General features: G+C 42.7%; 1 pseudogene; it reads left to right on the plus strand.

Moving 5' to 3' along the window:
- Positions 1-222: 222 nt before the first annotated feature.
- LOC126185592 (5S ribosomal RNA) lies at positions 223-340 on the plus strand (annotated as a pseudogene).
- Positions 341-4,494: the final 4,154 nt, after the last annotated feature.

Here is a 4,494-nt window from a genome sequence, read left to right on the forward strand (position 1 = left end):
CAGTGTTCCTTTTTTTCTTTCGAATATGCTTTTCATATGTGTCCCTTTTCCTTGCACCCTTCTTGCTTCGACTACGCTTCCTTTTTGTTTGCATATTTGCCGCTGCACCGTTCGCGCAGGCATGTGTCTCCTGTTTCGTCATTTTTTGCACTTTCATTTGAAGTTTCATCGTGATCGGTGCTGGTATCTAGATAGAAAGTAACACAAGTTATCATTTGCACAGCCAACGGCCTTGCCGCAGTGGTAACACCGGTTCCCGTCAGATCACCGAAGTTAAGCGCTCTCGGGCTGGGCTAGCACTTGGATGGGTGACCATGCGGTCTGCCGAGCGCTGTTGGCAAGCGTGGTGCACTCAGCCCCTGTGAGACAAACTGAGGAGCTACTTGATTGAGAAGTAGCGCCTCCGGTGTCGAAAACACATACGACCAGGAGCCCGGTGTGCTGACCACATGCCCCTCCATATCCGCATCCAGTGACGCCTGTGGGCTGAGGATGACATGGCGGCCAGTCGGTGCCTTTGGACCTTCGTGGCCTTTGCGGGATAAGTTTAGTTTTATGATTTATACAGCACCAGATGACTGAAAGTGTATGTATAGTGAAATGCATTTAGATGGACACCCTCATTTTCCATCGTTATTGTCAACATGGTCTTCATTCTCGCATATTCTTCTTGGAACAAAATGTCTATAATGCTGAGAGAAAAGTAAGTAAATTCCTTTTACCTGCAATCGTTTGAATATCTGGATCATCAACTGTATCACAGTCACTTGATAATGCTCCTGAATCCATCATCTTCGCAAAAAATAGCAACACGCTGCAATGCACAAAAGCACATGGACTTGTACCACTACTGAATAAATTCCTGCTTGCTTTCTCTAATGCGTCAGCATTGAGGTGCACTGTGTTGGCAGCAGGACGACTCTGGATCTGCCCCACAATGCAAATAAATTAAAAACGCCTTGTGTCAGTACGTACGTGAGGATAACTCCATTCTCTTGAAAAGTGGACTTGTACCACTATTGAAATAAGCCCTTCATATGACCATTTCCTCATATATCTCTTCTGATCATAAACAAATTTTATTTATTTCTGGTTTTTGAACTACTGCCATCTGCGTTTCGTAGAACGTTAAATTTTCCCTAGTTAAAATAATGGCTATTGCACACTCGCTAAGGGATGGAGCGATGTGCACAATGCTCTGCCCACAAAAATTCCCGCAGGAATATGAACTACCACTTTACATCTGTCGCCACGATATGTGAAGGGTACCGCCCTCACTTCGAAAACGTAAAGGTCTCACCGTCTTTGCTATTTTTCCAGACATAGGTGTGGCCCGCTGCGAGACGAGAGCGTTCTGTTAATTTAGTTCTCAATTCCTCGTTATAGGTGATATTTATTTTTCTTGCCGGGTCGCCACTAGCCTTGTTAATGCTGTCAAGCCACTTACCCACAGTCTCGGCTGTGTTTATTTAAAAGGTATTATATTGTTCTCGCCTTATTTCTTTCTGCACTGCAGCTGGGCCTTCTTTTGTTAATGTTAATTGGGGTTTCCCAATACCGTTAGCCACGTCCACAGTCCGCCTCCAAACTGCGTTCACTTTATCTCATTTACGCGTGCCCCTGTCGTTATAAGGGTAGATATTGTTTTGTTATTCCGTACATGAGATTATTGCAATTGCTTCCTGTCAAAAATATAGCGTTTTTTCTGGGGATTTTATTCTGTATCGTAATTACAGACACAGGCAACAGATGGAGTGTTTTTACCAGTTAAACTGCATAATCGGGGTGTAGCTAGAGTGTCTATACAGATGAACCTTTCAAAGAACGTTACTAGTCCCAGGAACACTCTGAGTGTCTTCCTATTATATGGAGTTACAAAGTTTCTGATTGCCTCTAGTTTCTCTGGATTCGGCTTTATTCCCTGTGCAGATAAGCCGGCCGCGGTGGTCTCGCGATTCTAGGCGCGCAGTCCGGAACCGTGCGACTGCTACGGTCGCAGGTTCGAATCCTGCCTCGGGCATGGATGTGTGTGATGTCCTTAGGTTAGTTAGGTTTAAGTAGTTCTAAGTTCTAGGGGACTGATGACCACAGCTGTTAAGTCCCATAGTGCTCAGAGCCATTTGAACCATTTGTGCAGATATGACATGTCCTAGAAAGTTTATCTGTTGTGCTCCAAATGTGAATTTTTCCTAATTTACCGCTACCCCATGTTCTTTAAGTGTTTTCGATAATGTTTCCAAAATTTCATTATGTTTCTCCCATGATGACTCTGCTATGAGGATGTCATCTACATAACATGTCAATCGTTCCTGTAATTCCTTAGGTAAAATACTCTCTAGACCTCGAAGAAAAGCTGCGGATGAAATGTTCAATCCGAAAAAGAGTCTTTTAAATCTATAACACCTTCCAAAAGCAGTAAATGCAGTATATTTCCTGAATTTTGGCGCTAGTTCAATTTGTCAAAAACTACTTCGTAAATCGAGTGATGAGAATACCTTTACATTATGAAATTTTTGTATTAAATCTTCTAGTCTTTAGGGAAAATCTGTTTCTGGAATTGTGATTGTGTTAATTTGTCTGGAATCTAACACTAAACGAATCTTTCCATCCTTTTTTTCTACAACACATAACGGCTGTCATTAGTTGACGGTACCTGTTCAATAATACTATCTTGTTCCATCTTATTTAACTCCAAGAATGCCGCCCGTCGGTAACTCAATGGAATGTTATATGGAGCTACTCTAAAAAACTTGTGATCTTTAAACTCGAATCTGTATTGCAAATTTTTAATTGTTCCCGGTTTCGGTTCAAATACCATTGCATGCTTGCGTAATATTCCATCGAAATCCAACTTTTGCTGATCTGTTAACCCCTCTAGACTTTTTATATTTTTTTTTTCGATCTCTGTGTTAAATGTCTTCAAGTGTTTCTTCATCCATAGGTTTTGATTCGTTCGTCGTTAGATATTGAGGATTATGCTGACACGCAATATCTCTATCTACTTACATTTGTAACTGTATATAATTTCCACATATTTCTTCATGTCTTAGATTTTCTTCGAATTTTAAAGTGATTTCTCCTAAAGTGACACTTCCTCTGCCCATGTCTAACACAGCTTTATGTTGACTAAGAAAATCAGCTCTAATAATCATATCGAATGATATCTTTGGTACTATGACAAAATCCGTTTCTACGAGGGTGAGTCAAACGAAAAGTTTAAATTTTTTTAAAATATTATTTATTGTGCAGAAGTGGTACAAAGCTGTATCACTTTTTAACATAATCTCCCCCACGCTCAATGCAAGTCCTCCAGCGCTTACAAGGTGCTTAAATTCCTTGAGAAAAAGATTGTTTTGGTAGTCTGTGCAACCACTCATGCACCGCGTGGCGTACCTCTTTATCAGAACGAAACTTCTTTCCTCCCATTGCGTCTCTGAGTGGTCCAAACATATGGAAATCACTTGGGGCAAGGTCTGGTGAGTATGGTGGATGAGGAAGACACTCAAAATGCAGGTATGTGATTGTTGCAACTGTTGTACGGGCAGTGAAGGGCCTTGCAATGTCATGTTGCAAAAGGACACCTGCTGACAGCAATCCACGTCGCTTTGATTTCATTGCAGGCCGCAGATGATTTTTTATGGGATCTGTGTATAATGCACTGGTGACAGTGGTCCCTCTAGGCATGTAATTCTCCAAAATGACGCCTTTTTCGTCCCAAAAGAGAGTCAGCATAACCTTCCCTGCTGATGGTTCTGTTCGAAACTTTTTTGGTTTTGGTGATGAGGAATGGCGCCATTCCTTGCTCGCTCTCTCCGTTTCCGGTTGGTGGAAGTGAACCCATGTTTCGTCCTCAGTAACGATTCTTGCAAGGAAGCCATCATATTCTCCTTCAAAGCGCCGAAGAAGTTCTTCACAAGCATCAACACGTCGTTCTCTCATTTCAGGAGTCAGCTGCCGTGGCACCCATCTTGCAGACACTTTGTGAAACTGGAGCACATCATGCACAATGTAGCGTGCTGACCATGACTAATCTGTAAACATGCTGCAATGTCATTCAGTGTTACTCGGCGATTTTCTTTCACTATGGCTTCAGCTGTTGCAATGTTCTGTGAAGTCACAACTCGTTGTGCCTGATCTGGACGAGGAGCATCTTCCACTGAAGTCACACCATTTGCGAACTTCCTACTCCATTTGTAGACTTGCTGCTGTGACAAACATGCATCACCGTACTGAACCTTCATTCGTCGATGAATTTCAATAGGTTTCACACCTTCACTACGCACAGAACGCTGTTCTTCAAATAGTGCAAATGGCTCTGAGCACTATGGGACTTAACATCTGAGGTCATCAGTCCCCTAAAACTTAGAACTACTTAAACCTAACTAACCTAAGGACATCACACACATCCATGCCCGAGGCAGGATTCGAACCTGCGACCGTAGCAGTCGCGCGGTTCCGGACTGAAGCGCCTAGAAGCGCTCGTCCACCGCGGCC

Source organism: Schistocerca cancellata, chromosome 4 (assembly GCF_023864275.1).
Source record: "Schistocerca cancellata isolate TAMUIC-IGC-003103 chromosome 4, iqSchCanc2.1, whole genome shotgun sequence".
NCBI classification, from domain to species: domain Eukaryota; kingdom Metazoa; phylum Arthropoda; class Insecta; order Orthoptera; family Acrididae; genus Schistocerca; species Schistocerca cancellata.